Here is a 12,808-nt window from a genome sequence, read left to right on the forward strand (position 1 = left end):
GCTCAGGCCGCGCCCCCGGCCGCCCGGCGGCCCGCGGTGGCGCTCGCGGCCTCTCTCCGCGGGCGGGCGAGTTCTGGGAAAGCCCGGCCCAGGGCGGGGGCTCCGCTGCCGCCCGCGCCGCCGTCCGGGCAGCTTGCAGAGCTCTGCGGGCGCGGAGCGAGGGAGCGGCGCCGGGCGGGGGCGCACACGACGACGCGGGACCGGGTGGGCGCGGCGGCGGGCGGCGCGCCCCGGGCTCTGCCTTCCGGGCACTTGCCCGGCTCTGCGCGCTCCTGTCGTCCGCTTCGCCGCTGACACAAGGTAGCGAGGATACCCGACGCCGCCAGCGACAGGCGCGTCCCAGAGGGACGCTGCACTTGGGGACTCCGGCGCGACCGGCCGGAAGAGGAAAGGTGAGGAGGTGTTTCTGTGGCTCGGTTCCTCAGGCTTGGAGAAGGGGAGAGATAGGCTTTTAATCTCTGAATCCAGTAGATCCGGCCAGGGGCAGCAGCCTCACTCCGCGTACCTGGCGGGAGTACAGGTAGCTACTCCCCTCCCCAGGGGAGAACTGAGGCAGGCGACTCTCTAGGGGGCGCGGGCCAGCCCTCACATGGGCTGGAGGATACCCTGTTAAGTGCTTCCTTCGCCCCTTCAGATGTTTGCCTTGGGTCTCCACTGCATTTTGTGTGTGCAGTACAGAGAGGAAAAGTGTAAGCTCTTGCTGAGGCGGCCCCCTAGCCGCCAGTATTTCACGCAAGTGCTCAAGAGATTGTTCTTGGAGCGATTAGCTACATCAGGTCCTAGAAAACATAATATTGGACCTGGTCTCACTTTCACTGGTAACTAGAATGGCTACGTCTTTTTTCTTAAAGTCCTCTAATGCTGTGATAATGAATAACCTAGAAGGAAAAGTCTTCCTTGTGTCTAATGTTAAATGCACAGTGTAAATTTACGGTTCCCCCCGCACATCTTGCCTGGTATTTAAGCCATGAGAACACTTGGTTCAACTGACTCAACTAATTATTCGGTGTAAGAAAGATCCATCATTCAAAGATTTTTAGCAGCCTCATTTTAAAGAGGGAGCTCCCTCAATAGATGTTAAGTAGGATTCACTTGATGGAAAAGTTTTATTTCCACATGGTTCTTAATTTTAGTTTCATCATGCAAAATTTGCCAGTAGGTCATTTAGATCTCTGCAGGATTAGTGAATTTCCTTGTGTTTCTGGTAGGAAGCCCTGGCAGGGATAGGGTGGAGCCACTGCCACAGAATGGACGCAGCCGAGGCCAAGAGTGCTGCACCCCAGCAGGAAGAATTTTTGAGAGCCTGTCTTGGGAGGTGGATGCAGGTGACCCTGTAGATGCCCTTACAGGGCCAGTTGGCATTGGGGGTGAAGGGGTGGCAGACTATCTCTGGATGCTGTGTGTAGCCATGTCTTCGTGGATAGTTGCTGAAGGATGCCTGATGATGCTGTCTTCTAGAACATCCTTTGCTCTTCCTGAGTGCCCTTCCTGCTCCATTTTACCACTCTAAATCCTAACCACCCTTCAAACTAAGTTTTTGTTGCTGCTGTGAGACCTTCCCTGATACCCCAGCCCCAAATAGTCGACATTCTCCAGCTCTGATGCCTGCAGCATTTTATTGAATACCTCCCTAGCCTTTCTTCTGTCAGCGTTCTTTGAGAGTTATTTATGTAGATGTTTCATTTTCCCTACTGAAGGAATTAACTGTGGCTTTCTTGGCACAGAGCTTGCACCTAGAAGGCCCTCTAGAAATAGTGTTACGACTTTGTTTCTTCAATACAAATCTCTACTTTGGAAAAGGAGATAATATAACCAAAAGGATTCAGAGAAGAACATAATGTTTACCATTCAAATTGTCCTCCATTTACAGCCTCACAGGGAAAATTTTCCTTATACCTAGGAGCCATGCATAATAATCATCTTTGGTCCAAGCCTGGGGATCAAGTAAGAGCTGGAGGGACAGTCTTCCAGTCCTTAAAGTAACATAAGCTCCTTGGATGTACTCCAAGGTTGACCTGTGTCATTAAAATTTCCATGCTCCAGTGCATTGTGGTGAAGCTAGATTCCGATGAAGGTGGTCGGTTTTCTTTTTGTACTTGCAGCTGTTCTTAATCACAGTCTAACCTGGGCTTTTGTCGTGTATTTTAAACAATTCATTTGATGTGCAATTTGTTACCTACAAATTTTTAAATGAATAAAGGAAAATTGAAAAGAATTGTGCTTGCTGTTTTCTAAAGCAGAGAGCAGGGAATGCTTGCCCTGCCTGGGCAAGAGGAGATATTTGCAGGGAGCGAGGCTGCTGTGCACATGTGTGTTGGCGGTGCCTGCCTTCCACACACCTGGCTGGCAATCGGCCTGTAGAGGACAACAACTGCTTCAGTCTGGACTCCTTCTTTCTCTGCCTGGGCTCCCTCTGCTTGTGGGGAGAAGGGGTCCAGGGGAGCACAACAATTTAGAGCTTCGGATTCAGAAGGAGTAGCAGGGAAGGCGTGAGAAAAAGCAGTAACTGCTTAGAGTGTCGATTTGTTTGAACAAGTTGCTTTCCTCTGGATACTTGGTTGAGATCTTGGCATTGAGCAAGTGGGAATTTGGTTGGGAGAGGGAAGGCAGGTGGCTGGGGAGCATGATACTGCTGTAGAAGGGCTGGGAGGTATTGATGGGGGGGCTTAGGGAAGCATGTGGCCCAATTATGTGGGGGTCCCCAAGAGGAGAGTTGGAGATGGGGAACTGGGGAGTAGAGAAAGAAGAAGAATATATCAAAGATGCACTTTGCCATGGGCCAACTATGGGGCCTAGAAAGGAAGAGAAAACTCTCTTCAGCATCATGGGGTCTTCTCTGCTCCCATGGTATAGAACTCAGGCTTGTTTTTATTAATGCTGTAATTCATCTGTGTTGTGGCTTAAATAGGTTTTCATGAGCCAGATTGGAACCCGGCCCTCTGTCCAGTAGGGTAGCCACAAGCCACATAGGGCTATTTGCATTTAAATTTAAGTTAGTTAGAATTAAATGAAATTAGTCCCATTTCAAGTGATTGTTACATGTTGTTAGTTGCTACCGTACTGGACAAGGAAGATATATAACATTTCCATCATCTCAGAAATCTGCCCTGGGATATTGTTCTAAAGGATTAATGACTATTAATCTCCAGTGTACTAATTTACAAATCAAATTTAGTCATAAATTAACAATTTCCTGTTCATAGTCCCCTACCAAGTCTATTTAGATGAGAATAATAATAGTAGTTGTTGTTGCTAACACTTATATAGTGCTTACTACGTGCCAGGCAACGTTCTAAGCACTTTACATCTGTTAATTCATTTAATCCTAACAGCAACATTAGGTGGTAAATGCCAGAGACCTGTTATCCCTTACCTGCAATTCCAAAGTTAAAACAAACAAACAAAGAAAAAAAACCAACAACTCTCAAAACTGTGGTTTTCATAAGTTTGGCTACAAAATTTGGTCATGAGGTTATTATGGTCTTTATTTTTCTCACCTGGTAAGAACATTTATACATTTTAATTTCAGAAACAATTAGACATGTTTGCTGCAGATCCCACCTATAGCATTATTTAATATATGGCACATGTACTGTTTTACCATTACGAAAGCCAGAAACCTTCTGATTTTGGATAAGGACGTATGGATCTCCCTTACTATGCCCCTTTTGAAGATGGGAAAACTGAGAAACTAAAAGGTCATGTAACTTGCTTGAAGTCAGAGCAAGAAAGTGCCAGGGCCGGGATTCAGTTAGAGCAGGCCGGCTCCAGACTCCGTTCCCTTGACCATTGTGCTTTCCTGAAACAACCTCTGGGCTCATCACCCAAAACAAATGACTGGCCCTTTTTCTGCTGAGTGAAACCAAATAGCTTTAACGTGCCTCATTAGAAAGTTTCAGATAGAACTATAGCTAAATTGGTTAGTAGCTGGGGTTCTGAAACTTCCTGGTAGGGTTTCAGAGGATCTGGATCAATCTGGATCTGGGTCTTCTGAGTTGGAAGTCTCTCCAGGGAAGACTGTGAGGTTCTCTCTTCTTCTGGGAGGTTGATTAGAACTGCAGGGCTGGTCTGCTGGGGTCAGGAATGGACTTCTCACTTTCTCTCTCCAACTGGTCCCTTCTTGGCTTTTTGGTCCAAATCTGCATTTGAAGAAACTCTTTAGTAACCCCAGGCTTTCTCCTTTGAGTGTAAGAAGATGTTCTGAAGGCTCCACCATCTGTGTGGACCTTACAGCATGGACTCTGCAGGACCCCTATGTGCCTGTGTCCCCTGAGCATGTGTACCTCTCGTGGCATAGTCTCCAAGGCCCCTAGTGGTCATGGTGACTCCAGTTATAATAGCTTAAGGTGTAGGGACAAGGCACTCTTGGTCAAGTACAAGGGCTCTAGAGTCAAATTTACCTAGTTTTACATAAGCTTTGCCATCTACTAGTTGTACAACCTTAGACAAGAAGTTAACCTTTCTATAAGATAGTAATTTTACGGGGTTGCTCTGAGAACCAAGTAAGATAATGCACCTAAAGCACTTTGCATAGTGCCAGGCACATAGTCAGTGCTCAAAAAGTTAGCTACTAATATTGTCTTTTCCCTCTGGACCTACCTAAGTCTTGCCAGTATGCAACTTTAGGCTTTGGAAAGATGTGTGGTAGGTTGAATAATGCCAGTGGTCCCCCAAAGTTGTCTAAGTTTTAATCCCTGGAACCTGTAAATATGTTACTTAACACGTCAAAAGGAACTTCACAGATGTGACTAAATGAAAGATTTTGAGATGAGGGGTTATCCTGGATTACCTGGGTGGGCTCAGTGTAATCAAGGGGGTCCTTATGAGAGGGAGACAAGAGGATCAGAGTCCCTAGCAGGAGGTAGGGGTAATGTAAGGAAGGGGTCAGGAGCCAAGGAATGCAGGCTGCCTCTAGGAGCTGGAAAAGGCAAGAAAACAGATTCTTCCCTAGAGCCTCCAGAAGGAAGTCAGCCCTGCCAACCCATTTTAGACTTCTGGCCTCCAGAACTGTGAGATAACAAATGTGTATTGTTTAAGCCACTACATTTGTGGCAATTTGTCACAGCAGCAATAGGGAACTAATAGAGTGTGGAAGAGAAAACAGAAAGTGGTAAGGAGGGAAATGAAAGCTGTCAAAATAAGAGAACAGTAATAGCTAGCATTTAGTTTGAACTTTGCTAGGTACAGTTCTAACTACTTTGTGTGTATTAACCTGTCATCCTCACAGCAATTCTCTTACTTTTATTATCTGCGTATCACAGAAGACGAAACTCAGGCACTGAGAAGTTAGGTAACTTGCCCAAGGTTACACAGCTAGTACGGGGTAGAGCTGGGATGTGAATCCACATAGTCTGGGACTCTTAATTGTTACCCACATGACTCCCCAAAGCAGGCATTTCTGTCTGCTAAGGCTGACAGTACCGGCCACTGAGTGGTATGTTACTGTAAAGAAGGAAAAAGCAGTTTTGGAATAGGCAAGAAGGAGGGTGATGTAGTCCCCATACACCAAAAAAAAAAAAAAAAAAGAAAGAAAGAAAAGAAAAAAGAAACATGTGTATCAAAGTACTTGGTAAGCTTTTGCCATTTCTATCTCATATAATATGTGTGGACAGCTTGAAGCTGGAGGACGCTCGTTCTGGGAGCAGTTCCTGTGCTGGCCTCCCTCTCGGGTTCCCACCTCTGTGCCTACAGCAGCCCTGCTCACTCACCACAGACCGCTGGCCCCGGCGCCCTGTTGGCTCCGCTTCCCACCTCTGCCTGTTTATTGGATTTGCCTCATTCCTGACTCTCTGCTCCAGCCCTGAATTCCACCTCCTTCTGGCCCTTCAAATGCTCAAACTTGAGATGATTTGTGTCAGGGCCCGGATGGTGAGGTACCTCTGTGACTGCTCGGAGGGTGGCGGGTGGTTATTTCTTCCTTTTCCTTTGGTTTAGCTGGCTGTTGTTGGCTTTCTAGCTGTGCTGCTTTTGTTCCTCAAGCTCACAATTCAGAGTGATACTGATTTTCCAGCTGTGCTCCCGGGGTGTCGGGGCCTCTGTCAGGTGAGGGAGATGCAGGCAGATGAAGATCTCAGCCCTTCAACCCGCTTCTGATGAGCAGCCCGCTCTTACTCATTTTATTTATACAGTGAGGTCCTGCCTTAGATTTGGCATGAAAGGGCACTTCTGTTGCTAGAGAGACAGAGAGAAGTTTGACAAAACCTAAACCCCAAGTTAAGGCACACTATGTATGACCTTTCACCCAAAGACTTGGATGTGCAGGAAATAGAACTCGCTGTATTTTCTCTAATTGCCTTTTACAAGTTGGGGATCTGGAGCCTGGTTGCTTGGATTTGTTTACCTGGCTCCACTGTTTATATGCAATCTGTGTGACCTCATGCAAAATACTTGTCCTGCTGAGGCCTAAACTAAATGGGTCCTCATTCACTAAATGGGAGGGGTAATAGTAGCACCTAATAAATGAGATCGTTCGTGTAAAGGGCTTAGAACAGCGCCTGATATACAATCAGGATTCAACAAATCCTGGCTCTTAGGCTCATTTTTATCCTGACTGAGTCTCCCAGTGGAATGGCGGAAGGAGAATCTAGCATCATCTCTTCACGGGGTTCTGCTCTCCCGTGGTGCTCTCCCCCAGTGCAGCTGGGGATCTTACTCTGTTACTCCTCTCTCTGCCTGGTTGCCACTGAAATGTCCATTGTCCCTGACCACAGGTGACTTCAGGTGCAGTGACACAAGACTGCTTCTCATGGGTGCACAGCCGCACCTCCCCAAGGTCTCTGATGTCTCTCTGCCTCTGCAAGGAAGAGGGTCCCCTCTGCTCTCAGGAGCTGCAGGACATTTGTTCTTTCCTCCCCTGCCCACCATCTGTGGGGCCTGGGACGAGAGGGACAGAGTGGAACCCCAGTCTCCTCCCTGCTTCTTCTTCACAACGTTGAGTCTATAAGGCAGACTTAATACTCTTGCATCCTTTCCCCTCTACCCTTAAGGCTTAAGAAAACAAAAAAAAATAAACATAAACAGGGTGGCTGTGCTTGACTGGGTTATTGGTCGAGCAGTGCTGGCCAGTACCATTATCTGCATAGTGATGGCATTGCTGCTGGCTCCATTAAGTGGTCTGCTGTGTGGTGGCCCCAGTGAAATGTGCTCCGTTTATAAAAATACTGGGACGTCTCCTTCAGAAGAGCTGATTACGCGTGCACACAAGTTCAAAGCTATAACAAAATGCGGCTAGCATTTATGAATTTTATTGCTTTGTAGGAACAGCTACATTTTAATAATTAAACAGTAATGCTGCTATATTCAGAATTAGGAAAGAGGCCAAAGCAAGGAAAGACTCTGTTTTGATGACTTTATTTTAGGTTTAAACTATATAATATCACTGACTATGGAAAATCTAGAGAATGGAAAAAAAATCATTGGGAAAAACACATGTGACCAAGTGCATACTAGACACATCTGGGATTAAAATATCATATAACACAGTTTAATTTGGATATCACTGGAGTTAGTTCAAGTTACTGTCATTTCTAAAGAAAGTTTTAATTCATTTGTTATTATTAACAACACGAACTCAGATTTCATTGATGAACATATTTTCACCTATGATCTGTTTGCCTGGAGGAACTGAAGCATTCTCTAATAGTCTGGTTTGTCAATCTCAGGGAGGTGGATAAAATTCACAGAAGTTAAATGCTTTTGGCATGAAATTATATTCCTTTTTCCCCCCAAAGGCAGAATGAATTTGGATGACAGGATAGAGCGTGAGCCTCATTCAGTTTGCAGTTTTGGTAACTGCTGTGGTCCGAGCAAACTCAGATTCACTTCTCTGCTGCTCAGCAGGCTAATTAGTCCCTAACTCATCCTGGTTATTCTTTCATCATCGTGCCTCCAGCAGGGTCCTAAAATTCACAGTGGGAGGGATTGGTAAAGCTCCAGGCAGTTGTGAAAGAAATATGCTCAAATATTATTTGAATCTGAGAGGATGGCAAGAACTTCTTGAGCTATGTGCAGAAACTACATAAATTTGTAAAAAGAACTCCAAAAAATGATTCCTGTGCTCTCAGTGCAACAGCAGTCAGACAGCCTTGCAGGTTCTTCTGGGGCATCTCTCGGATCTAGGATTTTGACTAACTACCCTTTGCTGACTGAGGGCCTCACCAGTGCCAAATCATGGGATGGCTGACAACAGGTGAAGTGTGTTCCTGACTCAGGCGGGCAAGCCCATATCAAATTAGTTACAGAGGATCAGAGAGCATGCTTATTTCTAGCCATGCGGCCTATTTCTAATGAATTATCACTAAGCAGTAAGGTCTAAAATATGTCACTTGTTTAAGTTATTAGTTTAAAAGTAAAGAATTTTTAGGCAAATACTGTATGTTTTCACTTATATGTGAAATCTAAAAACAGATGAATAAATATAACAAAACAGAAACAGACTCACAGATACAGAGAACAAACTAGTGGCTACCACACGGGAGATGGGTAGGGGTTGGAGCGAAATAGATGAAGGTGATTAAGAGGTACAAACTATCAGTTATAAGATAAATAAGTCACAGGGATGTAATGTACAGCACAGGGAATATAGTCAGTATTTTACAATAACTTTGTATGGTGTATAATCTGTAACAATATTGAATCAACTGCGTTGTACATCTGAAACTAACACAATATTGTAAATCAACTATACTTCAATAAAAAATTAATTAAAAAAGAATTTTTAATTCAAAATTTTAACAACTAAAACTCTATCTTTTAATTATTAATGCAGACGTTATGCATCTGTTTATGATTTGTTTATTACTTTTTTATTACATGCTGTGTCATGCAACAGTGAAAATTGAGGGATCCAAATGTTCCCCTCTCACTTTTACTTGTTTTTTTTTGTTTTCTTTTTTTTTTTGGCCACGCCCTGCGGCATGTGAGATCTTAGTTCTCTGAGCAGGGATCAAACCCATGCCCCCTGCAGTGGAAGCACAGAGTCTTTTTTTAACATCTTTATTGGAGTATAATTGCTTTACAATGGTGTGTTAGTTTCTGCTTTATAACAAAGTGAATCAGCTATACATATACATGTATCCCCATATCTCTTCCCTCTTGCGTCTCCCTCCCACCCCTCTAGGTAATCACAAAGGACCGAGCTGATCTCCCTGTGTTATGCGGCTGCTTCCCACTAGCTATCCACTTTGCACTTGGTAGTATATATAAGTCCATGCCACTCTCTCACTTCATCCCAGCTTACCCTTCCCCCTCCCCTTACCCTTCCCACTCCCCATGTCCTCAAGTCCATTCTCTACGTCTGTGTCTTTATTCCTGTCCTGCCCCGAGGTTCTTCATAACCATTTTTTTTTTTTTTAGATTCCATATATATGTGTTAGCATACAGTATTTGTTTTTCTCTTTCTGACTTACTTCACTCTGTGTGACAGACTCTAGGTCCATCCACCTCACTGCACATAACTCAGTTTTGTTTCTTTTTATGGCTGAGTAACATTCCATTGTATATATGTGCCACATCTTTATCCATTCATCTGTCGATGGACACTTAAGTTGGGAAGCGCGGAGTCTTAACCACTGGACCGCCAGGGAAGTCCTCCCTTCTCACTTTTAGAGTTGAAGAAATTGGTCTCAGGGACTCAAAGATTTGACCAAAGCCGCCTGGCTGGGGAGCAGCAGAACTGGGAGGTTTGTTTGTTTCAAACAAAATTAAGACCATAGTATAGATACATAATACACAATTTTCAGTCCTGCATTCTTTGCCTAACATTCCATCATTAAGATGTTCCCACTCCAGGGCTTTCCTGGTGGCTCAGTGGTTGAGAGTCCGCCTGCCGATGCAGGGGACACGGGTTTGTGCCCTGGTCCGGGAAGATCCCACATGCCACGGTGGGCCCGTGAGCCATGGCCGCTGAGCCTGCGCGTCCAGAGCCTGTGCTCCGCAATGGGAGAGGCCACAACAGTGAGAGGCCCATGTACCACAAAAAAAAAAAAGAAAAAAAAGATGTTCCCACTCCATTACAGGTTTCCAAACCTTGATTTCAGTGTTTGGGTCTCATTCTGTCATGTGGTACTGTGGAGGGGCTTACCCATTCCCCTCTTGTTGGGCATTTAGTTGTTGATCCCCAATTTTTCCTAACTCTCCATTGCCTAGATCTGTAATTCTTTCTTTAGCACAGAGTCCTAGAACTGAAATTACTAAAAGTGAAGAACTTTTTTAAAGGCTTGAAATATGTACTGTCAAAATGCTCTCCAAAAAGGTTGCAACAGTTTGCACTTCAACTAATGATGTGCTGGAGTAGTCTTTCCAGTGGTATGTCACTAAGAGATACCGGACTTGGTACTTCATAGTTGGAATGTGCATTTCTTTGATTACTGGAAACAATAAAACATTGATATCTCATCAATGTGCTCTCTCTTGGTTAATTATTTAATCACTTTCTTTGTCCATTTGTCTTTTTTTTATTTGAGACTTCTTAATGAATTAAGACTATAACATATCATTGTCATTTGATGCTGTTTTTCTCAACTAGCATTTTTTCCTGATTATAAAATAATACAAGTTAATTTTGGATAATTTGGGAAACAGAAAGGCACAATAAAGAAGTCCAATATTTGGTTCATGGCTTTCTAGTTTTTTTTCTTCTGTTTGTTTTTTCCCAAATTGAGATCATGCTTTCACATTTTATAACTTTTCACCTAACTTTGTTAATCATAATCAAGTGAATTACGTTTATCCTACTATGGGATACTCTATATAAATATTAATGAAATATCATATTTTTGAAATGTTTATCATGTTCCTTAATGTACAGAAAATTTTAATTTCCACATGCCCAGATAGGTCTATGTCCTCCCTGGTGATTACTTCCACAGCTTTTAAATTTGTATTCTTTATCTACTTTCTGTGATTAACTGTGTTTTTTAGCTTTTTAGGCTTTTAGTTACAATGAACTTTTCATTTGAAGTTAGTTTTTTTTTTTTGTACATATTATGAGTTGAAGACCTAATCTGTTTTCTAAATACTTCATTTTCCTTCAAAATATATTTATTTCCTCATGTATATATTTATATTCCTTATATAATTTCCTTAAATAATATACTTACTGGATAATCCTAGACAATTCCTAATCTGATTTTGTATATTCTAAAGTCAATTTTAGGCATAAGATATCTATTTGGAAATTCTTGAATGAATACCACGCTGTTTTAGTTATTTTAGCCTTATAACATATATTAATGTCACACAGAGCAAGCTCTCTCTAATTATAATTACTAAAATTTTCCTTATTTTTCCTTGCTTATTCTTTTTTGTTTTGCGGTTACGCGGGCCTCTCACTGTTGTAGCCTCTCCCGTTGCAGAGCAACGGGCTCCGGACGCGCAGGCTCAGCGGCCATGGCTCACGGGCCCAGCCGCTCCGCGGCATGTGGGATCTTCCCAGACCGGGGCACGAACCCGTGTCCCCTGCATCGGCAGGCAGACTCTCAACCACTGCGCCACCAGGGAAGCCCCTTGCTTATTCTTATAAATTAAATTTTGAAACACTTTGTCAAAATCTCAAACATCTATTGATATCCTGATCAGGATTATAATAAATATATATATTTATTATATACTATAATATATATATAATATGTTACATATAATATATATAATATAGATTTATTATATATAATATATACGTTATATATAATTATATTAATATATATTAATTTAGGAAAAATTATTATGTTTACTGTAGTTAGTCTTTCCATACTGGTATGTTTATTAATTTACTCAAATGTTTTTATATCTCTTAGTGAAGTTTTGTAGTAGTCTTCATGTAAATCATATACTTCTTACTTATTTTTTAAATATGTTTTAGGTTTTTATTTAATCAACTTAATTTTTTAGCTGATTCTCCTGAGCTCTCTAGGTAGAGAATTGTATCGTCTGCAAATAATGATTATTTCTCTTTTAAATCAGAAATTCGAATATTGATAACTAAGAGGAGGATAATAGACCTTTGAATTTTATTCCTGATTTTATTGGAAATGCTTTTCATATTCACTTGTGAGTATGATGTTGGCTTTTGGTTTAAAATTGTTTAAATCACTTTGTGGAAGGAATTTTTTTTTTTTTTCCGGTATGCGGACCTCTCACTGTTGTGGCCTCTCCCGTTGCGGAGCACAGGCTCCGGACGCGCAGGCTCAGGGGCCATGGCTCACGGGCTCAGCTGCTCCGCGGCACGTGGGATCTTCCTGGACCTGGGCACGAACCTGTGTCCCCTGCATCGGCAGGCGGACTCTTAACCACTGCGCCACCAGGGAAGCCCTGGAAGGAGTTTTATATTCATAGTTTTTGTTTGTTTGTTTGTTTTTAATGAAAGGGATTTGAATTTATCAAAAGTCAAAAAGGTAATCTTTGAGATGATTGTGTGCTTTTTTTCACATTTGACCTACTGGTTTATTATATCATGTTAACAAGTTTCCCATCATTAAACCATGTTTTCAATCTTGCTGTGGCAGAGTATTATCATTGTGTTAATGAATTCTGTCTATAAGGTAGAGATCAATCTAGAATCCATTTAGATTTTACTTCCTTGGTTTTTGTTTTTTTTTTTAAGTTGACTTTATTTTGGCCATGGCCATCAAAGACTGATATTAAAATTAGCTTGCTGCTCCTGAGTCTGCATAGATTGAATTCCTGGAGACTGCCTGTGCTTTCCTCAGAGCGACAGGGTCAGCTTCAAATGTGGTGAGGAGCTGGAGATACTGTTCCTGGGGAATAGAGTAAGGGAGACGAAGTGCAAACTGTAGAGTGGAGAGAGTAAGGG

The 12,808-nt window shown here is 42.8% G+C and overlaps 1 protein-coding gene across 3 annotated transcripts in view; it reads left to right on the forward strand.

The window, feature by feature from the left end:
• Positions 1 to 204: 204 nt before the first annotated feature.
• Positions 205 to 12,808, forward strand: part of PLCE1 (phospholipase C epsilon 1) — a 318,800-nt gene continuing 306,196 nt past the window's right edge. For all 3 annotated transcript variants that reach the window (XM_029245178.1, XM_029245177.1, XM_029245179.1), the window contains exon 1: positions 205 to 392. The gene's annotated coding sequence lies outside the window, so the exon portion shown is untranslated. The remainder of the gene's footprint in view (positions 393 to 12,808) is intronic.

This window comes from Monodon monoceros, unplaced genomic scaffold, assembly GCF_005190385.1.
Source record: "Monodon monoceros isolate NGI ecotype Baffin Bay Population unplaced genomic scaffold, NGI_Narwhal_1 Super_Scaffold_4, whole genome shotgun sequence".
NCBI lineage: Eukaryota > Metazoa > Chordata > Mammalia > Artiodactyla > Monodontidae > Monodon > Monodon monoceros.